Source organism: Antechinus flavipes, chromosome 2 (assembly GCF_016432865.1).
Source record: "Antechinus flavipes isolate AdamAnt ecotype Samford, QLD, Australia chromosome 2, AdamAnt_v2, whole genome shotgun sequence".
In the NCBI taxonomy this organism is placed as follows: Eukaryota; Metazoa; Chordata; class Mammalia; order Dasyuromorphia; family Dasyuridae; genus Antechinus; species Antechinus flavipes.
Genome location: NC_067399.1, coordinates 577,344,263 through 577,369,097, shown reverse-complemented (window position 1 = coordinate 577,369,097; position 24,835 = coordinate 577,344,263). Strand labels below are relative to the sequence as shown.

The 24,835-nt window shown below is 34.9% G+C and overlaps 1 protein-coding gene across 4 annotated transcripts in view; it reads right to left on the bottom strand.

Annotated features, from left to right (window-relative positions):
• The window catches only part of HOMER2 (homer scaffold protein 2), a 153,417-nt gene that overhangs the window by 69,284 nt on the left and 59,298 nt on the right, over positions 1-24,835 (bottom strand). The window contains exon 1 of one of the 4 annotated variants that reach the window (XM_051981199.1): positions 16,795-16,875. The exons of the other annotated variants lie outside the window; for them this stretch is intronic. The gene's annotated coding sequence lies outside the window, so the exon portion shown is untranslated. Of the gene's footprint in view, positions 1-16,794; positions 16,876-24,835 lie in introns of those variants that run through there. 4 annotated transcript variants of the gene reach the window in all.

The window sequence follows — 24,835 nt, the reverse complement described above, 5'->3', positions numbered from 1 at the left end:
AACTGATAGAAGGAAAAATAACAGATCCATAAAAATATGGCAAAAACTTCAGACCTTCCTAATACTGAAAAAAGGCAATCAAGAGAATTTTAAAAACTGTCATATGCCCTCATAGATAACAAAATTTTAATGAATGTCATCTATACATAAACCAAGGGCATCCTTGCTGAGAAAATCAGCAGGGATAAGGAAGTTTTCACAAGCAATATTCAATAAGGAATCCAACTATCTCAACTGAGACATAATGAATAGAAGATGCCATTGTGTTTGTTGAAAAGACATTTAACTTGGCAGAATACACCAACACCTTAAAAATGCTTTTATAGAAAGGTATTCACATGTCAAAATCTTTCAGATGTCTTTGGGTAGCATAACAACACAAATAAACCTGTTCTATGACCCAGTTACTGACATTTCTAAATAGTAGCATAATATGGAACACCCTAGTCTCCAAAAAGCTGAAGATAAATAACAGATAGGTCAGTAAAGAGGCGTACATGGTGGATGTGAACAAACAGCAACATATAACCACCAAGGAACAAACTCCTAAAAAGGACAGAAGCAAAGGATGTCGTCAAGGAATTGTTATTAAATAAAGAAGCCAAAGAAGATTGTGTAGAATTTAGAGAATAATAAAAAAAAATACATATGACATGATACAGAGAGAAGTAACACTACCAGGAGAACTGACACAAGAATTACTCTTATTTTCAAGGAGGTCTGTAATCTCATGAATTCAGAGGATGTCAGTTGCAACTATCATGCTGGCTCTCTTTCACATACTCTCAGAGTTGGGGTGGGGGAATGGAGAGACTGAGCATAGAGACAGTATTAAATGTGCTACAGGTCATCTTCACTGTCCCTTGACAAAGTGTTGAACAAACAGTTCCCGCCGCTCTTCCCCCCCCCAAAAAAAAAAGCCACAGGATATTTCTACAAAAACTTTCTACTACAGCTTCAATTCATTGATTGCTACTCTCTGGGTCTGGACATGGATTCCAAATCTAAATAAATATACCATTATTACTCAGCCCAGGTCTTTCCATCTCATTACAAAAGATACTGTGAGGGACTGACTGTCAAATGGCTTATTGAAATCTATGTATACTATTTCTATAGTATTTACCTTATTAATCTAGTAATCTTGTGAAGAACGGAAATTATTTTGGCATGACATACATATTCTCAATGAATGCATGTTGGTTTGTAATGATCCACTGAATAAAAGGCAAGATAAATTTATCTAGCAACATATTAATAAAAACATTATAATTAAGTGATTCTGCAAATATAAACAAAACCTTAAAATTGTATTATAGTGAATTAATACCTTCTTGGTTTAGTTAAAAATGATTAAATTACAATTTTGTTTTATTTGTTTCACAGAATGGGAAACATCTATTTGTTTAACTTGTACGTGTAAATGTTATGTTCAAAACAAATATAGTTCATGTTAGTTGTAAATGGATTTCAGAAGAGATTGATTTCAACTCCAAAGTTCTCAGGGACATTGACTATGAGCAGAAAACTGGAAAGGAGGCATTCTCCAGGAAAAAAAAAAAAATCAAAAAAGAAGAGGCTGGTTCAGGGAAAAAAAAAAAAAAAAAACCCATAGAGGATAGTGTTGAGTCCAGAAGAAAATTGCTTTATGCTTCTGAGATGAGGAAACCAGCTGCTCTGAACACTGAGACAGAAACAAGCCAGGAGCATTTTAAAACCTGGTGGTTTTTTTACTTATTAGGAAAAATAAAGCAATATGAATAGAAACCTCTCAATGGGACTTTAGTTAACAGCTGGAAATATGTTGTGAGAGAAAGTTTAGGGACTAAAAGTTATAACAAGCTAAATAGGAAAATATATTTCATATTGTTTTTAATTTCATTTTCTTAGTCTTTTGTCGTATGTTTTAGCAACATTTATCTGTGACTGATGAAGCTAATTACTTTGTTATGGTAAATATTTACATATGTTTCACATAGACACACACAGATGTGCATATCCCTCAGGATTTTCTATTTTCCAGTTCTAAGATACAAGTCTAAATTCTGTGCAGGCTGAACTAAGAAAGAGGAAATACCAATTTACTTGATGGCCAATAATAGAGCAAAGAGCATGAAGAATAAAGTCCTTGAACATTTTTCCCAACAAATCCTCAGTGACAGGAAAAATATACATGAAACCTGGGGAAGGTGCCCTAATCAGGACTAGATGCAATACACATGACAATGTGTGTTTTTAATTTCACAGATGCTGTGCTATTTGGCCTCTTCCCATTCCTTTATGCTCCAAATTCTCACCATGTCATTTGAAATCATGTCCTTTCTAGAGGCATGTGTCACCAAAGGGTGTTTCATAACTATAGGTACTCTAAACAAAAGGAATATTTTTCTTTTTCCTTCAGGAGGTATTTTAGTAAATGGAGGTCATGAATGCATAACAAATATTTACTGAATACCTATTATGTGCAAATCATGTCAATCCTTGCCCTCTATTTTTACCAAGTTTCTCCCAGCAAAAAAAAAAAAAAGATAATATCTCAGAATTTTTTAAAAATTAAGAATTGCCTAGGAGAATTAAGTTTTTTAATGTTTTCTCCACAAGAGGAAAATTAAAGACAGTTTTCCACATAAAGCCATATAAATAATTCTTCCTCCCCAGTGATACATTTCCTTTTAACTATTTTTTCTTCAATTAGTACCACTCCCTTCACTTAGCTTCTCCTCCTTTTCTGTCTATGGCTTCAGTTGCCCTTTTCTAGGCATCTCTAGTTTCCTTATATCTCCCTTGAGACACAAAACTGAACACAGTATTCTAAACATGACAATCTACATAGTTACAGGGTTACATCAGAATAAGATGGTAGTTTCTGGTTCTTCTTGATGCTGTCCAGCATCTAATTGGCCTTTTTGGCCAGAGAAGCACATTGAGACACTATCCTGAGAGAATAATCTACAATGATTCACAAGTGCCTTTCCTGAGTCATCACTGATAGTTGAATATCTACTATGCATAATTTAAGGTTTTTTTTTTTAATCCCTTAATGCATTATCTTTCACTTGCTCACATTAAAATTCTGCCATTTTTCCACCCACTTGCAGATTCATATTTTCTTTCTGTAGTCTATCCCAGTCAGACTCAAAACCCTGAAGAATTTAATATTATCTACAAAGTAAAATATTGCTCTGCCTTTCCTCCTCAAGTTTATTCACAGAAAATGCAAATAAACATGAAAAAGCTAACATATTATTTTAAGATGATCTAATACAAGACACTGAATATAGAATCAAGGAGAAATTCTGGATATTCTGGTTTGGTCAAGATGCTTCCAGCTAGAGTTAATTACAACTAAAACAGAAAAAGTAGATAGAATCACAATAAGTAGAGTTGGAAAAGACTTCAGTGGTCATCTAGTACAACCCATACAACAAAAGGAATTTCATCCAACAAATGGCCATCTAGCTGAGGCCTTCATTTCCCATCATCTGCTCTGTTTGGTTTCTATCATGCTTTCCCTTGGATAAATTCAACTGAAATCATAGAAATGGATTCAACTTTCACACTCATTACCTCTTCAACACCTTCAGTTGCCTCTCCCCTTTAATGAGAGGGTGGGGCAATGAACACTTCCTTTATACAAAGCTCAAACTTTTCCAGGTGATTTTATTTCCCAATAACTACTGTGCTTGGTTTTGAATCCATGATCATCATGTCCCTGACCAAATACCTTGACAGGGTGAGGAGGACTTTTTTTTTTTGGTTTCCTTTCATGTACAGTCTTCTCCCATTAGGCTGTAAGGCTTCTTGAGGATCAGGACTATCTTTTTCTTATTTGTATTCTCTAGAGCCCAATACATAGTAGGTGCTTAATAAATATCCCCTGACTAAGACTAAAGAAAAAAAACTCCACTTATCCAAGCAATCTATTCCACTTTTATTAGGAAGCTTTTCCTGACATAAAGCCTAAAATGTCTTGTTTTCAACTTTCCCTGATGCTCCTACTTGTGCCTTCTGGGGCTAAGCAGAAAAATCTCTTCCATATGCTTGGCTTTTGCCCTTTGAATACTTGTATACAGTTATCATTTCTCCCTAAATCTTCTGTTCTCTAGGCTAAACTGAGCCTAGTTCTTTCAATTGATCCTTGTATATGATGCGTACCAAGGCCCTTTACCATGATAGCTATTAGTAAATTAGGCCATCTTTGTTTCATTCCTTATCTAGGTCATAGTCATAGAAACTGAAGCCTGGGAAAGAGCAAGATCATTCACAGTAACCCAAGTCATCAACATTCTTCTTGACTTATATTCTGTCACTGGACTTTGATGACTCCGGAAAAGAGAGGGGGAGGCTGATGACTTTGCACAGTTTGTCTCACTTAAATCCAACTCATGAGCAAGTCCTCACCCCATGGTATCATTGGTTTTCTTTGAGAACGAAGGACCAAAAAAACACATTGTTTTCCTCTGAAGACTCCAACTGGTCCATATTCCTCATAAATGCCCAGAATTGAGCATTGTACTTACTCCAAGAAAGGTCCAACAAGGACATAATACACTGGGAGTATCACCTCCCTATTTCCAGAAGCTATGCTTAATGAAGCCCAGTATTAGCTGTTTTGGCTGCCACATCAAAGTGCTGTATCATATTGGTCAGGAGATGGAATGGCAAGTATGTGGAGTAGCAAGGAGGCCAGTGTCACTGAAGGGAGCAATACATAAAAAAGAAAGGTTAGGAGGAGTCAGGCTATGAAGAACTTTTAAAAAGCCAAACAAAATTTTATATTTAATCCTAGAGATGAGAAGAGATGACTACAATTTATTCTCTAAGGGAGGACATAAATGATATAGTGAGATGGTGTGCTTCAATAAAATAATAAGTTTTCCTGCTTTGCAGACTTATTAGAGCCCTGACCCTAAGAAAAAGCACCCTAAAATTAAGTACACCTGAGAGAACAGAAATCCATTCTCAGGGCCAGCATCTCTCCATCACCATCATTGCTCAATCATTATGGTACAGTGAAATAATAAAAAAGAATCTGTTTCTCCATAGAAGTCAATGTCAATGTCCTAGCTAAGAATCCCCAAACCACTAATCCCAGGTACCACCCACTTGGAATGTAGGGAAATCTTATCCTTTTTTATGCAAGAAAAAGCCAAGATTTGATAATCCCTTTAGGGACAAAATTCTGGTTTTGCTCCCTTGGGTTATATGTCCCAACATAAGGCTGTTTCCTCTGCTGTAAAATAAAGGTATTAGACACTATGGTCTCTGAAGTTTTATAAAGCTCCAGATTTATGATCATATAGCACATTGGCATCAAATTCTGTAGAAATATAAAATAAAGCAAATAACATTTTGAGCTAGGCTTAATTTAGGAGATAGGGAGCATGGTTGAATTAAACTTTGTATTTCCCTCATAAACTAGCATAAATTTTTTGTCACAAAGAAATTTCTTAAATGCTTGTCCAGGAGCTTCTCCTCCATCTTCAATCTCTCCCAATTAGCAGTTTGCTTGTTTGCTTATTAACACAGTCAGAACTCTCTCATCCTTAAAAAGCTTTCACTTCATTCTGTCTTTCTTTTCCTGATGAGCTACTAAACAGATTTTTCTCTCTCTCTCTTTTAGCATAGTCAAGTCCCCATTATAACATTCACTTCTCTATCCCTTGCATCAAAATTCCCATTCCAAGGATCCTACTCCAACTGTTCTCTCAAAAGTTATCAGTAATTTGGAAATACCAAAGGCACAGGGACAATGGGACAAGGAGAGAAGGGTCTATGATAATGCCCATCCCTCCCAAATCAGAACAACAGTAGGGATCAAACTGGCTCCCGGTCTAATCTAGCTCTGGTCAATTGCCCTCTGGTGCAGCTCATAGATGCAAATCATCCTAGTATGTAAAGTACTAATCCAAAGTCCCTGAGGCCATGATAAAACATTCATTGTACCTAAAGTCTAGACTCCCATCTCAGGAGAGTTAAGAGTTAAATCAGAAAATCAGGTGATGAAATACTTTTGACACCTTTATTTTTCATGTGAGTTCATGATGACTTTTGCAGGAGAGAATTTCTGAGTCCAGAAAAGACCATGAAGAACAAGTTCCTATCTTTATATAAACAGACCCAAAGTTAGCCATGAGATGAGTCAGACTCTCTCACCACTTCCGCTTTTCCTTTTTTGCCCCATCAACCTATTGCTATGCTCAAAGATCCCAAATCTTGGATCTCAGAGCAGAGATAACAAAAGATATTTTACTTTCCCCCCAATCATTGCTGTAGAACCTCTGAGAAATGAGGAAAATCAACAGATCTTAGATGGGACTTTTCCTTTACAAAAAGGAAAAGATGGTAAGATAGCTCTTCATCCAATAACCATTAATCACTTGGAGATTTGTAATCTCCAGCTCTCCAGAAGCCAAAAGTGGTAGTACAGAATATTCTTTGGATAATACATTTTGTTCCCAGATGTCTTTCCTTTTCCTTTCCTCGTGTAGGTGCTGCCTTACAACACAATAATTCATTTGGAGAGTCATTTACAACCAAATGGGTGGGAAAACCATTAATTCCTTTCATTTTCAGAAAAATCCTTTGAACAAAAAGAAATATCACTCATTCCAATTGGTTTCCCTTTAGTGGTGCCAATTTACACACACACACACACACACTGGACCACCACATACTTCTGGAGAATGATAGGCAGGGAATGGCTGTCAAGAAAGAAGTCTGGGCACAAAGGTCTCCAAGCTACCAAAAGACACTGGGCTATTCCCAAGATTTGACATAACCTTACACAAAACTTTTACTCATTCAATAGATAAAATTGTTGAAACACTAATCATCCATCCCTTGGTGCATCAGGAGAACCCAAGCATCATGGAAGCTTCAGATAGCTTCCAAAATAATATTTCTAGCAAGGTACAAGTCTGTCCATTTCATAGATTGCTCAATAACCTTGAATGGCTTCTTATTGTGTCTAAGAAGAGTAACTCATTAGCCTGGCATTTAACTCTCCATATTCTGCTTCCCCTACCTATCCAGCCCCACTTCACGCTATCATTCTAGTCCAGCTACATTACAAATTGTTTTCTGAATACCATATTCTTTCTCCATGTATTCCAATGCTATAAATCTTGTAGTGGTTCAATTATTTTTCAGTCGAAAATCCATTTGTGGTTTTCTTGGCAAAGATACTGCAGTGGTTTGCCATTTCCTTTTCCAAGTCATTTTACAGATGAGTAACTGAGGCAAACAGGGTTATGTTACTCCTCTAGGGTCACACAGCTAGTAAGTGTCTGAGCTCAGATTTGAACTTGGGGAGATTAAGATCAAGCCCAGCACTCTGTGTACTATGGCGCCACCTAGCTATTCCCTTATAATCCTTATCTTTCTTTTAAGATCCTGAGACCGTTTATAACCCTAATTTATACTCTCTCCTTTAAAAATTGTTCCAAATTCGGAACTAGGCTTAAAAGATGATAAAATGTGCTTGGCCTTTGATCCAGCAACACTACTACTGGGTCTGTAACAAAAAGAGATCACAAAAAAGGGAAAAGAAGCCACATGTACAAAAATATTTATACAGATCTTTTTGTGGTGACAAAGGATTGGAAATGGAAGAAATGCCCATTTACTGGGAAATGGCTGAACAGGTTATGGCATGTGAATGTAATGGAATACTACTGTTCTGTAAGAAATAAAGAGCAGGCAGATTTCAGAAAAACCTGGAAAGATTTACATGAAATGATGCTGAGTGAAAGGAGAAGAAGCAGAAGAACACCATACACCCTAACAGAAACATGATCAACTATGATAGAATTAGCTCTTCTCAGCAATGCAATAATCTAAGATGATTCTAGGAAAATGATGGAAAATGAAGACCACGTCCAGAGAAAGAACTATGGACTCTTAAGTGTAAATCAAAGCATACTATTTTCACTTTTTTTTGTTTCTTTCTCCTGGTTTTTCCCTTTTGTTCTGAGTCTTTCTAAACATGACTTATGTGAAAATATGTACATGTATATCATGTTACTTGTCTGGGAGAGGGGAGAGGGAAGGGAAAGAAGGAGAAAAATTTGGAGCTCAAAATTTTACAAAGATAAATGTTGGAAATTATCTTTACATGTAATTGGGGGAAATAGTATTAAATTAAAAACAATAAATAAAAAATAAAAAATTTCTTCATTTATTCATTGTTATATCTGCATGTGTATTCATGGCATACCATCCCAGGAGAACTTCAGCTTCCTGAGGTCTGTAGACATTTTGTTTTCTTGCCCCCTAAGCACTGAATGCAATGCTTTTCACATTGTAGAAATTTAATAAATAGACAAATAAATTATATTGGAAAGGTTGCAAAAAATGAGTGATAATAAGGTAAGTCTTAAAGAAAATATATATCTGAGAGAGAGAGAAAGATGAGGATATTTTAGATGAGAAGAACAGCATGGGTAAGAGTTCAGAGGCATGTGAACTTGCCATTAGTACTTATAATCCATATTCTCTCAGGGCCCTTTCCTGGGAAATTTGAACCATGGCAAAAAGGTCACTCCTATCAAAAGATCACTTTAGAGAGTGAGAAACTCTGAAGTTATTCTATCTGTGTATTCAACTTTGGTTAGGATTTTACTAGAAAAATATTCAGTTCGGGTAAAGGATCTAGAGGGGACTAACATATGGCCAATCACAGCTGAGAAGTAATGAATTAACACTCATGATATAGTCCAGATTGAATAGTCACTCATCTCTCAGTAAGGTTAGCCAACTACTTCTGGGCTCAGAATAGAAAGAGATTGGAACTGAAACCAAGTCCTCCTTCCCCATTGGTTGCCAAAAATAGAGCTTTATGACTTCACAATGTCACTTTTGCTCAACCTGGCATATTTCTGTTCAACCATATTATTAAACCTCCATCTACTTTCAGTTATCCAAGACACACCAGCACAACTGATACTACTCAAAATTTTAATCTTACCTTTTTATCAATTTCACTTAGGACCATCATCTTGGAGTATTTGTGTTATTTCCTCCGATCATGACAAAGAGCAAATCTATCATTTTCTCATTTCTCACACCTCTGTAGACCAGAGGAAAGAGAGTATAGTATTGTACACATACAGGTGCAACTCCATAATATGAACAAGTTCTCAATACTGATACTTGGAAATAATGCCTTTGTTTTTACATTGACATAACTATCATTAAAATGTAAATGTGAACTTTAGGCAAGAGATGTAACTGAGCTATTATTAACTATCTGTCCTTTAAATTGCTTCTTTATGCCAGTTCCTACAGAGTAGTAAATCCTTTTCTCCAATGAATCAGCCTTTATTTTAGTGTAAAGAAGTTAACTCACATCTTCCCTAATACTCATATGGTGCTTTAAGGTTTATGAAACACTTTTCTCAAAAGTTCATATGCCTCTGAACTCTTGCCCATGCTGTTCTTCTCATCTAAAATGTCCTCATCTTTCTCTGTTTCAGATATATTTTCTTTAAGCCCTACCTTAATATAACTCATTTTTTGCAACCTTTGCAATATAATTTATTTGTCTACTTATTAAATTCCTACAATGTGGGAACATTGTGAGGTAAATAATGTAATATTACCACCCCCATTTTCTAGATAAGGAAACTAAGGCATGCAGTCACAAAACTAGTAGATTTTACCTAAAGATTTCTTTCAGTCTAAAATGTTGTCATCTGATTCCAAATCTCTTCATTTAAACCTTATATTCATTTTGCAGAGCAGTTATTTAATTTAGGTTTATAGAATCAAAGACTGAGAGTTGAAAGAAACTTTAGAGATTATTTTTTCTTATTTTACAGATGAGAAAACTGAGGCCTAGAGAAGTAAATTAACTTGCCCAAAGTTACAGAGAGGTAAATGGTAGCAATAGGTCTCAAAACCAGCCCTTTTTCCATTATAGTACCCTCTCCCTTAGGACTGTCATTGCTCTACAAAGAATACTTGCCTATGGACAACCATGTGAAGTTGTGGCTCCAGATCATGGAATCACCATTTTGGAGAAAAGGAAGTTTTGCAAAGAAATTAAGTTGATTGCCCAAAGTCACAAAGAACTTGGTGTTCTTTTCAATATATCATGATGCCCCTGGAATGGGAATATATAGTAATAAGAATGATGTGGACAAAATGTTTGCAGCAGCCCTTTGCTAAGAACAGGAAACTGAGTGGATGCCCATCAGTTGGGCAATGACTAGATAAGTTATGTTATATGAATGTTATGGAATATTACTGTTCTATAAGAAATAATGAGTAGGATGATTTCAGAAAGGCCTGGAGAGACTTACATGAAGTAATATTGAGAAGTGAGTAGAACCAGAGAACATTGTACACAGCAACAAAATTATGTGATGATCAACTCTGATGGACATAACTTTCAATAGCGAGATGAGTCAGGTCTGTTTCAATGGTCTTGTGATGGAGAGAGCCATCTGCATTCAGAGAGAAGACTGTGGGGACTGAGTGTGGATCACAACATAGTATTTTCACTGTTTTTTTTTTGTTTTTTTTTTTTTTTTGGTTGTTTGCTTTCATTCTGTTTTCTTTCTCATTTTTTTTCCCTTTTTGATCTGATTTTTCTTGTTCAGCATGATGATTGTGGAAATATATATAGAACTCCACTTGTTTAACATACATTGGATTACTTGGGTAATTACCTCCCAATCACTAGGGGAAGGAGTAGAGGTAAGAAAGGGAGAAAAAAATTTGGAACACTAGCTTTTGCAAGGGTGAATGTTTTAAAACTGTCTATGCGTATGTTTTAAAAATAAAAAGTGTTTTTTTTTTGTTTTGTTTTGTTTTTTTGCTGAGGCAATTGGGGTTAAGTGACTTGCCCAGAGTCACACAACTAGGAAATGTTAAATGTCTAAGAGACCAGATATGAACTCAAGTCCTCTTGACTTCAGGGCTGGTGCTCTATCCACTGCACTACGTAGCTGCCCTTGAAAATAAAAAGCTTTTTAAAAAAATAGAATGATATGCACTTTTAAATGTAGTTTGCTGGCAAATTTCACTGCAAATATTAGACATTATAGTGACCAATATTTATGAAGACCTGACCACAGATTTTATGACATCAAAATCCTCAAACATATGTGGTGTGTTCATTTTAGTAGACAAAAATAAGGATATTATCATTCATTTAGGAGAACATAATGAAAAATATAATTATTTGAAAAATACTAAACAGAATGTAATAGTTCTACTGAAAATAAAAATTAAGAAATGTCCCTAAGTAAATCTCAATTTAGGTAGACAATAAATACCATTTTGACACTAATTTGATTCTCAACAATTAGGTCACCTTTAAATAAATGGAAGCAAAAGGATTTTTGTCATGGATTTAAATATAATGTTTAAAAGTTAGCTATATTTGTTCATATCACTACTTAATCAAATCCTGCTCATTTTTTAAAGCAAAAATCAAGTTAATTCTTTCCATCAAGCCTTCCCTATCTCATTGGCATAAAGTGATTTTGCCCTCCTGTATATTTTGATACTTAATCATATCATTGCTTCCTGGTAATTTAACTCTTATACAAGTGGTCTCTTAAGATGTCAATCTAGTATATAACTGTATGTGGAGTCCTAAGAACCCCAACTCACAATTCTAGTTCTGACATTTGCTATGTGACCATAGGCAAAGAAGCTTATTCAACTTTTTAATCTGTAAAATGAGGAAACCACCTTTAGTTCCTGCCTCATATGTTTGCCATGGAAAACAGATGAGAGAATGTCTGTATATGTGTTAATTCATATGTTTATATAGTGATGACATAAGACTTTGTTAACCTTAAAACATCATAGAAGGTAAACTCTTGGAGAGCAAAAACTATGTCATTTTTGTCTTTGTATCTCCTGCACCTAGCACAGTGAGTTGCATATGGCTGATTGTCTCACATTGACAATTAAAATTCATAAACACCTGACTTACAAGTGTCCCTTTTTTCCTATGAGAGGGAACTGCAGGTGAATCCTGGCACGATATTGCTTCTTCCTTTCCACAATTTCACAGTAAGAAATTTTATTTTCCCTGCCATATCATGGGTTAGAGATTTTCTTGTTGAAAAAAAAATACTTTTGTTTGTTTTAAATAGAGGAAACTTTGCAATTATGGGAATTTCTGTCACCTTAAGAAAGGATAAAGAAGGATTATGGGGCTTCCTTCCTTCTTGTACCTCATTTTCTAAAAGGAGAAACTCACTTCCCTCTTATTGATAAGAATGGGAGAAAGTTGGGCCTATGTATCATTAATTGTCACTTTCTTTATCTCTACCTAATCTCTTAACATCCTCACTTCCTCATCTCTCAGACACATAAGCAATGGTTCCTCTAAAGCTAGAGGTCTTAATGGAGTATATGGACTTATTTTTTACATTTTGACAACGGTATTTCAATACAATTAATTGGCTTCTTTGTAATCCTATGTATTGATTCTGAAAAGAGGTCCATTGGGGTCTGAGGAGGGATCTACTGCATTACCAAAGGAATTCATGACACAAATTAGGTTAAAAATTCCTATTGTAAAAAATATAACAGGTTCATTATAAATTCCTTATCACTAAATAAACAAGCTTGGTACTAGCTGTACTAGCTCTATTATTCTATGATCTTTCTGTTTTCTCCCCTTTAACATTCACTGAGGACTCACTTATTAGATGCAAAAACAAGTAAAAAATGGACCCTGCATTCATGAAATTCATAAGCTAGCAAAATCACTTGATAATAATTTATAACCAGACCATAAAACTCTATTTTGGGGGCAAATTATTTATAATGAGAAATATTAGGTCATAATCATCATGAACTAAAACGGTGGGGGAGAGAACAGTCTAAAAGACATTTTAGGACTTAACAGAAGAAAAGTCTGAGCAGTTCCCATGTAAGATGGCAGAAAACTCCAAGACAAAAGTCACTTTGGAAACTTTCACTGATGGATAATCAATAGAAGCTAGTTCTCAGCTATCACAATCATATTGAACCAACTGAAAGCTAGGACATTCATTTAAAAGCAACAAGATGGAAACCTTCACTGATAGATAATCAATAGAAACTAGTTCTCAGCTATCACAATCATATTGAATCAAGTGAAAGCTAAGATTCATTTGAGAGCAACAAGATGAGAATGATCATGATAAAGAAGAAATAGTATTGAACTTGAAGCTAGAAGACGGGTTTGATGATGAACTACTTGATCTCTTGCTAAAGTCAATTAAATTTTCTCATTCCTCATTTTTTCTTGATCTCTGAAAAGCTCATAATGCTGTGAAATACTCCCTTCTAATACTGTGAAATAACTAACGGAATAGTCCTTCTCAATTCTCTTCAATGCTTCCTCTTTCACCTCCTGCCCCACAAATGTGTGTTTCCTTTAAGGTTCTATCCTAGTGCTTTTTTTTACTCTCCGATATCTTCCTCTACTCCCCACCCCAATGTAATATCAGTAGCTACCAATAGTTCATAATCAATTCTAGAGATGACACACCAATCATTTAAATCAAACTGAGAATTAGTCCCAATTTGCCCAAAGTTTATAAGAGAACTTCATCTTAATAATCCATCAACATATCAAGTTCAATACCAGGCATCCAGCACTAGTCATCTTCTTCTCTAAAAACACTTCTCTTCCAAATGCATCCATGTCTTTTCAGGTATCACCATCCTTTAGTCATCAGCAATGTCCAAAACAGCCTTGATTCTTTCCTCTCCTCACTATCCATATTCAATCAGCTTCTAAGGAATCTTTCTTTTAAATTTTTTAAATTTAATTTTTTTAGGGAATCTTTTATGACTGCATTATTCTCTCCATTCATCACAGCTCAGATCCTTACCAGTTGTTACTGGAATTGTTTGCACAGTTTCTTAATTGGTCTCCTAGTTTCCAGTGTTTCTACTTCAAATCTTTCCTCTCACAACAGTCAAAATAATCTTGTTAAAGCACAAGTCTGACCATAGTTTATTCTTTGTTTTTGTATTTTTGTTTTGTTTTGCTTTGTTTTTTGAGATTAGAACAAAGATGAGCAATGTCATCACAGGATAATGTCTTGATTCCTACATTAATTGGAATTAAGTGAGGCAAAGTTGCACAAAGCCAACCTCACTCTCTCAGAATCAAAGTCTAGTGGCAAGACAAAAATCAGGGTAACTAGAAATATCCTGCGATATAGTATTGACTCTGCCATATTTCTTGTTTGACCAGTTCCTAAGTGCTCCACAGAATCTATTTCAGCCACCTTTGTGACCATAGGAACAAATTTTCTCATCTACCTATTCCACTGGGGGAAATCTTCACATGTTTGGAGTAAATACCCCACATCTTCACATGTTTGGGCTAAACACCCCACTTACTCACCAACAGGCTTGAGGCCGCATTCTCAGTTCTACTCAACCTGGTCTGCTTAACAATCTTATATCATACTCAAAATAAAAGACCATGAGTTTAGCCTTAGGGGACCTGGTTTAAATCAAAATTTTATTCCTTCTTTCTTTGCCTAAAACAGCTTACTTGGCTAATTTCTCCAGGTCTCAGTTTCCAAATCTTTTAAATTAAGGAGTCAGATTAGGTGACTCAAATTTTTGCTTTAGCTTTAATTCTTTTGATGATCATGTTCATAATTTCTCTTCTCTAAACCACAAACACCTTTGTATTTCCCTCATTGTACTTATAATCTGAATTTGCTTAAAATAGTTGTGGTAAGATGGAAATTTTTTTAGGAGATAAATAAGGAAGTTACACAAACAACTACATGTTATAAACTTCTCAAGGGCAAAACTATATAGACTTATTCTTTTACACAACCCACCACAGCACTTGATTAAATATCTTAAACAATAAATACTTGTTAAATTGAATTGATAGGGAACTTTTAGGACTAATCTCCTTTTCCCTCAGTTCCCCTAAAGCAGTGTATTATCTTAAAACCTGTGCAGATATCCCAAGACAATTGACAGCTGGAAAAACAAAGAATTTATGGATTGAAAAATCTCTTCAGTTGTGATTTTCAGCAACTATAAATCAAAGGCCCAGAGGCAGAGAGACAGAGCAAACCAAATGTCTGTAAACCTCTCCATAGCCTATTTTATCATCAGGTTTTCTGACATCTGACACTACTAGCAAGGCTAACAAACTAACATTAGTCATTGCACTGTTTTGCTGATCACTTTAATATTATAATAAACAAAAATATTTCATCATTCCGTACTGTATTACAAAGTCCAAGCACAAGGAGTAGGTAAAAAGAATACACTGACTTAAGAATATGTATTTGTTAGGACCCAAAAATTATTAGAAGGCAAATTAATGCTTGGAGCAGCTAGGTGATCCAGTAAAATACAGGGCTTAGAATAAAGAAGGTCTAAGTTCAAATCTTAGACATTTAACTATTGTGACCCCAGACAAGTCACTTAACTTTGCCTCAATTTTCTCATCTATAAAATGGGCTGGGTAAGGAAATAGTAAACTATTCTAGTATCTCTGCCAAGAAAATCCAAAAAGGAGTCATGAAGAGCCAGGCATGACTAAAAACAACTAAACAACAACAAATTAATTCTGCCTCCCTTTCCAAGGACAAAATAATGAATGAGCATGAAAATTTGAAAAGCATCACCTCCAAGAAGCTTCTGTCTCAAGTCTACTTGCTTTTTTCTTTCTTTTTTGCCCTTGGCTAAAAAGGAAGAATAAAGGTCCAACTTAGAATGAAGTCCCCAAAGGAGACATGAATCAGGTAGGAAAGTGGGTCTAGGGACAGCAAAAAGAAGATTCCTTTCTTCATTTTTAAATCAATTGTTATTCAATTATCAGGAACTTTTTTCTCCCATCTCCCCTTCTCCACTGTTACCTCCTGGGGGAAGGAGGAAGCTAGAATCTATATAAGAAGATTCTCACATGGGCTACATCCAAATAAATTGTCTCACTTTGCATAAATCCATTCTCTCTTTACCAGATATGCAACAGTAATTTTATGTCCTCAGTTGCCTAGTATCATGGAAGATCTCTGCATTGATCAGAATTTTAAATCTCAAAATAAGTTAATTTTTAAAATTGCAATGATGTTACAGTTTATGTTCACTTCACTTTGTAACCATTTATATAAGTCTTCCCAGGGTACTCTGAAATCATCTTCCTTCATTTCTTAATGAACAAGAGTGTTCCATTACATTCCTGTCCCACAATCTGTTTAGCATTCCCCAATTGATAGGCACCCCCTTGGTTTTTATCTAGTTCTTTGCCACCATAAAGATAAGCTGCTACAATTATTTATCTATTTATTTGGGGGTTCATTTATTTATGTATTTATGTATTTATTTTTTCAGGTAGGATCTTTTCCTTTTTGTTCGGTTTATTTGGAATATAATCTAATAGTAGAAGTACTAGGCCAAAAAACATATGCAATTGAGTATCTTTGGGGGCACAGTTCCAGATTGTTTTCCCGGATGGCTGGACCAATTAATTCACAGCTAAATCAATAGCAGACCAATGTGTTTGTTTTCCCACAGCCCTTCCAACATGGTCATTTTCTGTTTTTGTCAACTTTGTCTTCCTTCACTTTAAATTTGACTTCTTTTGTATCTTTTTTAAAAGCAATAAGTAAATCACTTTGTCTAAAGATGTAGGCTCTAGATAGGGCCATGAAATTTCTTTTAAAATTTTTTTGCAATCTAGGACATATAATCATCTGTTTGGGATTAAGATTAGGTGTAGTTAAGTAAAACATGAGCCAATGTATGGATATGTCTCATTGGATGACTCATGTATGCCATGGAAATGTAACCTCTTACCTCTTCTTTTCTTCTCTTGAATGCCCTGTTCCCTCCTCAAGAGTTTGATTCCTCTCAACTCTGTTTATTTATCTCTGGAAAAGAGTTGAAAAAGAAACCAAAGGTAGGTGTTCTAGGGTGGAGAGGGTAACTTGGAAATAGGAAAAGGAGAATGGAGAGTGGGAAGCAGTAGTCTAAGAGACTTGGTACAAGAACCCATATGACAAGATAGGGCAGAACTTGGGGCAGGAGGATCCAAAGCAAGCATCCCATGATGGGAATGGGGAGGTGGAAAGAAGTTTAAAACAAAATATTAAATCACCCTCCTGAAAAACAAAAACAAAGAAACTAGTCTGGCCTCAAGGTTTAAGCACTCTTAACATTCAATTAAAAAAAAAAAAAAAAAAAAGCTCTACCTCCTTTTTCAAGGGTCAAAATATTGTAATCTTATTTGTATATCACTGGATGTCAAGATGCTAGAGGTCAAAGAGTGGATCTACTATGCTTCCAAATTCTGCACAAATAGAAAGCCAAAATCATATGTTACTATTTTTCATCTTGGATTTCAAGTAATGTGTGGATCAGTTCTTGATATTGCTACAGAATGTTTTATGTGAAAGGAGTGACAAATTTTGCAAACCCTATTTGTCACTGGATTCTATAAGGTCAGAACTGCCACCCACATTTTAGAAAAGAGAAACCAGCTCCGGAAGAGGGACTTGTCCTAAGCCAGACAGTTGAGTCAGTGTCAGGGCTGGAAATAGAACAGTGAAGTCCACACTAGTATACAAATCAGTATAAATAGAAAACTCAAGAGAATAAGACTTTTACTACCGAGTAGGCAGTGTAATGGTAGTTTGAAATGGAAAGAACTAAAGATTCTACAAATCACATAATAGGAACCACTTTCTAGCCCATTTTTGTCTCCTTCTTTCTTTAGACCTTAATCATTAAGGATTAAGGAGTACTTTTCAAGCATATTCCTTCTTGAGGGATTTAAATAGAAAACAGATGTTTCAGGATGGCAAAGTGTTTCTTTAGGCAGTCAGTAAGAACTACTCTTTCTTTGGCTAAGTCTTTTAAATGTGAACAAACAGCAATTGCTGTTCAATGAGCACATTTAAAAAACTGACAGTAATTGTCACTAAAAGTAAGAATAATTAGATACTATTTGTGTGTATTTGTAACTTTGAATCAAAAAATCATGTAGCCAACACATAGTAGCTAGCATTTATAAACTGCTTCAAGATTTATAAAGGCACTTTGCAAATAGTATTTCATTTGCTCTTCCCTACAACCCTGGAAAGGAGGTGCAACTATTTTCTCCATTTTTCAGATGAGGAAACTGAAGCAGAAAACCTGATCAGGATCATACAACTATTAATTGTCTAAGCATTTTAATTCAGGTCTGACTTCAGCCTGGTACCCTATTTACTCTACTACTTGGACTCTGTGAGAGAGTGCCCAAACTTATTGTTAAATATATTAATTTTTTGAGGCAATCAAGATTAAGTGACTAGAGTGACACAGCTAGTTGAATGTTTGAGGCCAATTTGAATCAGGTCTTTCTGACTCTAAGGCCAGTACTCTATCTACTATGCCACTATGTGCCCCAATATATTAATTCTTTTTTCCCCTTTCCCAAAAACATGTGAAGATGGTTTTCAACATTTATTTTTGCAAGATTTGGTGTTCCAAATTTTTCTCCCTCTTTCCTTTACTTCCTTCCTTCCCAAGACAGCAAGCAATCTGATTTAGGTTAAATGTGTGCAATTCTTTAAAACACAGTATATTAATTCTTGATCAGATTTTTAAGGTTAAAGAAAAATAAAAAAAAAAAATAAAATGAGAGAAGATTGATTTTTCATAATCTTTGGCTTACTGTTCCTGGCTCCAGCTTTTTCTAGATATAAACCTATAGGGAGTAAAATCTAGAATTCTTATTTATATAAAAAAAATTATATATATATAAAACCAAATTGGACCTCATTATGACATAATGTTTCATTGAATCCTTAAATATAGAGCTGAAAAAGGACCTTAGAGATCATCTAGTCAGATTTTCATTTTTTTACAGAAAAGGAAACTGAGCATCAGAGATATAAAATGCATCTATAGTAAGTGGGTTAATTAGTGGCAGAGCCACTAAAGTCCAGATTTCCCGAGTTCTACTCCAGAATACTCCCACATACTATGATACCGTTTCATCATAAATTCAATAGTACAGATTTTGAGCTAGATTAAGTTTTTGCATATCCGTGGAATTCTGCAGAAGATATTTGAAAGACTTAAAGACATAACAGCATAACTGTACTTACATGTGAGAAAAATGATTATTTCTCTTTTATATTAATAACCACTTATTAAATTAAGACTGAGATTTTCCATAATTTCATATGTGGTTTCTTAATTGAGCATGGGGATAAGAGAAAGTACCTAGAACTCACAAAATCTTATAAACTAATGTAAAAAAAACTTGTTTTTAATGTAAGGGAGAAAAAATTAATTAGTTAAAAAGAATAAATCTATATTTACCACCTCAAAAAAAAAAAAAAAAAAAAAGAGTGAGGAACTAAGATTTTCCCTTCCTCTTTCTTCATTAAGAAATCAGCCTCTGTAGTTTATTCAGTCAGTCTCTGAAGAATACTGAGATTGCCCCCAAACCTCTGGATACATGCTTTTGGATCTTGGATGGGAGCCCAATAGAATCCAATTTAGTTAGGACAAGATCTTAACTCCTCTCCTTGGAACTTTCTAATAGAATTCACTGTGGCCCAGCTTAAGTGGAGAAAAATTCAGAGTAGTCTAAATAGAAATCAATTCTTTTGTCCACATTGCTAGAGGAAACTGAGTCTCAAGATGGAGTCACTCTCAGCAGAAAGAGCTGAAGACTTTTTGTCCATCTCATTAATATGTCAATTCCCTCACTGATTGTTAATCAATTGGAGTTGATTTCCACCCTCAGGTTTATCCCCCTTTCCAAAGCCTTTTTAAGCATTCAGTGTTCTGAGGAGAGAGTATCTTTGATTTATGAGAAAAAGGCCACTGATCTCAATCTATTAATTATTTGCTAGCCCTAATTAATAAGTTGATTATTGATTACCCAGAAATTATGTCTCTCAGACTTGTCATTCAACATACATGGAAAATAATCAGAGATTCATAAGATTTAAAGCTGAAAGAAACCTTAGAAACCAACTACCCCAATCTCCTCATTTTACAGGTGAAGAAACTGAAGTCCAGAGAAATTAAAAGACCTGCAAACCACACAGGTAAGTATATGAAGTGAATTTGAAACCTCATTTTCCTGATTCCAATCTAGCATTCCATATGCAAGAGAAGAAATATAGAAAAATGAGCCAAAACTAGACCAGAAATCAGAAAACTAAGGTCTGCGGTAAGCTACCTAATAGATCTGTGATAAAGAAGCTTCTTAATCTGAATTTCACTTTCCTAATTAATAAAATGGAGGTAATAATGCACATATTGTCACTTAACTAGCATTTATTAAGTGCCTACTATATATATCAAATGCTGGTGTTATGCTAACTTCAGAATTACCCCACCCCACCCCCAAAAAAAGACAAAAAATAAAAAGTCCCTCCCAAGGAGCTCACAGTCTAATGAGAAAAACAATACATAAATAATTCTAATCAAATAAGATATATGCAGATTATATTAGATAGTTTCAAAGGAAAGGCTTCTTGTAGAAGGTGGAATGTCATCTGAAATTTCAAGAGAGCCAAAGAAGCTAGGAGACAGAAATGGGAGACAATCAAAGAAAAGCTTCAGGCTGGATAGAGAACATGAGTGCAAAAATAGCAAGCATGTACCAAGTACCTATGGTATGCAAAGCCATACTAACAATTACAGAGAGTAAAATAAAAATGCAATTACGTGAAGAAGTCTGCATTCTAATAGAAGAACCGTATGAGGCTATTAAAAATGTGATTATAAAGTAGTTGGAAGACTTAGCATCTGACAAGGGGTTGCAAGGAGGGAGAAAAGAAGTGAATCATCAGAAAATTCTTATGAGAATTGTTATGTAAAAAACAAAGCACTCTAACTATGAGCTACTGTTTGGTAAAATCAAAATATTTGTTCTAAAGCTGCTTTGCCTAACATTCAAGGCTCTCTATGATCTGATACCATCCACTCTACCTTTTTAGCTCTCTTATGTTATTGTAGCCCAGTCAAGGGGGATTACTTTCTATAATCTATATGTCTTTGTGCCCCACATGTCTTTATTCATGTTATTCCTTATTTCTGGAATAACTTTTTCTCTCTTAGAGAGAAGTATAATTATTAGAATTATTTAGGATATTGAATTCTTCTTTATTATTAATGTCCTATTCAAAGGAAATTGACATGAAGTTTTCTTTGAGCTCCCTTAAACCTCTACAATGTGATCCTTTGTAATATATGTATTTTTTTCTTTGTCTTTCCATTACCTCTCAGTGCCTAGACATAGGCACTTAAGAAATCTGTTGCATCTGTGAGACTCTATTAAATGATATCTGAGAGTCTTAATTGGAGGTTCATGAACTAGTTTATATATAGTTTTGGTAACTATATTTCAATATAATTGGTTTCCTTGAAATTCTATTTTTTTAATACATTTAAGAAACAGCATTCTTCTAAGACAAATCTGAAGGATTCAATGATGAAAAATGTTATCCACTTCTAGAGGAAAAACTTAGTCTGAGTACAGATTGAGGCTTACTTTTTTTTAACTTCATTTATTATTGTTGTTGTTTCTGCTGTTGTTGTTTTGGTCTGTTTTCTCATAATATGGCTAATATGGATATATATTTTACTTGATTGCTCATGTATAACCTGTATCAAATTGCTTGCCTTCTTAAAAGATAGAAATGGAGAGAGAAGGGAAATTTGGAGCTCAAAAAAAATTTTAAATGAATGTTAAAGTTTGTTTCATGTGTAATTGAGTAGTAATTAATAATTATAAGTATTTATAATTGTATAAGTACTTATAATTGTAATTATAAGTAAATTTTTAAAATGTTCTAAATGAAAATAATTCTGAAAAGAGGCTCATGAATTTTGCCAGGCCACCAAAAAAGTCCATGAGACAAAATAATGTTAGAAGTTCCAGACTAGACGTTTCGTGAGAGGTTGTCTTACCTAAACTTTGTATCTCTCCCAATAGCCTGGGCACAAGGTTTTGTGTACATGTACACTTTTTTGAATAAATAACTACAATTAGTAAAGATCTATGGTGATTTTACTTTTTAAACCTCATTAACCAAGTAACTGAGACAGAAATAACTATTCAGAAATCCTGTGTTTCTAAGAAAAGGAGAGAATATCTCTAGAGACTGGGAAGCTTAAGGGATTCTTATCTCCATATTAAATATATTGGATTTACTCAATCAACTAGTAGCTATTAAATACTTACTATCCTAATTCCCAGTTTCCAGAACTGTCACTGGCTGTCCCCCAGACTTGGAACTCTCTTCCTCCTAGCTTCCTTCAAGTCTCAGCTAAAGTCTGACCTTCTCTGCAAGAAGCCTTTCCTATTCCACTTAATCCTAGGTCCTTCCCTTTGTGGATTATCTCCGATATCTTATTTGCACATAATTGTTTGCAAGTTATCTTCCCTGGTAGACTGTAAGTCCCTTGAGCAAAGGGACTATCTTTTGCCTCTTTTTGGACTACACCAATAACTTCATGGAGCCATTGAAGTACAGGAATATGTGTGAATTGTGAAAAGAATATCAGAATAAGAATCATAAGCCATATTCCAATTCCAACTTTGCCACAAGTTATGTGCTTTTGGACAAGGGTAAGAGCCAAAGAGAATAAGCATTTATATAGAACCTTATAAGTATTTATATAGAGCCTACTTTGTGACTGAACATGCAATGTATAGAGTGGTTCCTATAGTCCAGGAAACTCATCTTTCTTTGTTCAAATCTGAGATCAGATACTTACTAGTTGTGTGATCTTGGGCAAATCACTTAACCCTGTTTTCTCATTTGTAAGATGAGCTGGAGAAGCAAATAGCAAACCACACCAGTATCTTTGCCAAGTAAAACCCAAACGAGGTCACAAAGAGTTGGACATGACTAAAAAAAAAAAATGACTCAAGAATAAACTATGTATCAGTGACTATAATAAGTATATTACAAATCTTACAAATATTATTTCACTTGATCCTCATCACAGCTTTGTAAGAAAGGGGCTATTATCTCCTTTTTACAATTGAAGCAACTGAGAGCAACAGAGGATAACTGATTTGTTAGCATCTCACAGCTAGGAAGTATCTGAAACTATACAAGATATTTAACCTCCTTAGGCCTCAATTTCCTCTTCATTAAAATGAAGGGGAAACTAAAGAATGATCTCTCCAGTTGCTTCTAACTATGAAGTGTTATGATTACCTCCTACTCTACAAATCACATGCAAGTGTCTCAACATGACTAGAGTAGCTAACTATGCAGCATTTGAATATTCAGCTTCTTCACCTCTACAAATCAAACTGTGAAATATTCTCATAGAAGAGAATAAAAATTAGATTATATAGGATGCTCTGATTACTAAGATTCCACCACAGAAAAAGTGGTAGCTTCTCTGGCCCAGTTTGCTGCTCTACTTGTCAATTTGAATAGCTGTTAGTCCATACAGATATACTAGATAAAGAGAAGAAAAACTATCTCACTCTCCCTTGCAGCAGAAAGCATTTAACTGCTAAGGTTATTCTAGGAAATGCCAGAATATATCAACTCTAGAAAAAAGCAAAGAAATTGAGATGCCCCTTCACATTATAGCCAGCAATCAGTATGATTTCCCAACTCCTGAGTTCAGCAGATTGTGCAATATTTCCATGGCTTATAAAGTCAGCAAGGAATTAATTATATGTTCCACCAAGAATAAGGAAGAATTCAAACAAGAGTTGATTTTTTTTTAGATCTATCTGCTCTTAGGATTTTAAATTACCTTAACCTGTATATTTATAGTTATCCTGTATATTTTTAAATGATACTGTTTGGGAGATGACTTTTCACTGGAGGTTATGGATGCTATTGGTAAAGATTGAGATCACAACACTCCCTCTTGTTCTTGAGAGTCAGAGTATGATACAGTGGAAAGAATGAATACAAGATGAAATCAGGAGACTCAGTCATAGATTTCAGTTGATTGGCTGTTTACCTTCATTGCTGAAGTGAACCAAAATGACATTACTATGCTGGGGTTAAGGTTCAAGGTCTTTGACCATGGCTGATCAGACCAACAGGAACTCAGAAGGCTCCATCACCGGTCAAGCACAATGGTCCACATACATTCGTATGAGCTTAGGCAAAGCCATTAACCAATGGGAACTCAGTTTTCTTCTTCATAAAACAGAAACAATAATGTCCCACATGGTTGGTTGTAAAAGATGAAAATCATTTCTATTATTCTCTATGTCTTTGTTGTTCTACCACTTCCAATGACTGAGCAATGAGTTGCTCTAATTCTGTTCTTCAAGCAGTATGGTGTGGTAATGGAGTAAACCAGTTCCTTCTTTTAGAATTATTAAGAAAATATTTAAATACTAATATCAGACTGGAGGCCTCAGACAACCTTTTATCAGTCTGTCTTTAATTACCAGTTGTAAAACAATTTTCAAGCTCTCTACTCCCAATCAACCAAGGAATAGGTTCCTCTTTAAAGTAACTAGGGTTAGGGGTAGGTCTAGGATGGATCAACCTAGACAGGATAAAGTTAATGAATAGAAGTTAAGATAATATTCACACTGAAAAAAGTAAGAAGTTTCTTTTGTAAGTATCTGGAATTCATTTCTCATAAGCTGGAAAGGAGAATAATGCTTAAAGGGATGGGTCAAAGGGGAAATAAAGGGTTTTTGGAAACTGATTCTATAAGGGTATTCTAAAAATTGAGTGACCATTGTTCTGTTTGATAAAACAAATTGTTCACTGAAATTTTACCTTATCCTGAGCTCTTTATAACAGTAGGAAATTCTCATGGTTCAGATATACGTATAAAGTATAACCTCAAAAATGGCTTGTCAGAGACAGGATTTCAGTCATGTGGTGATTCT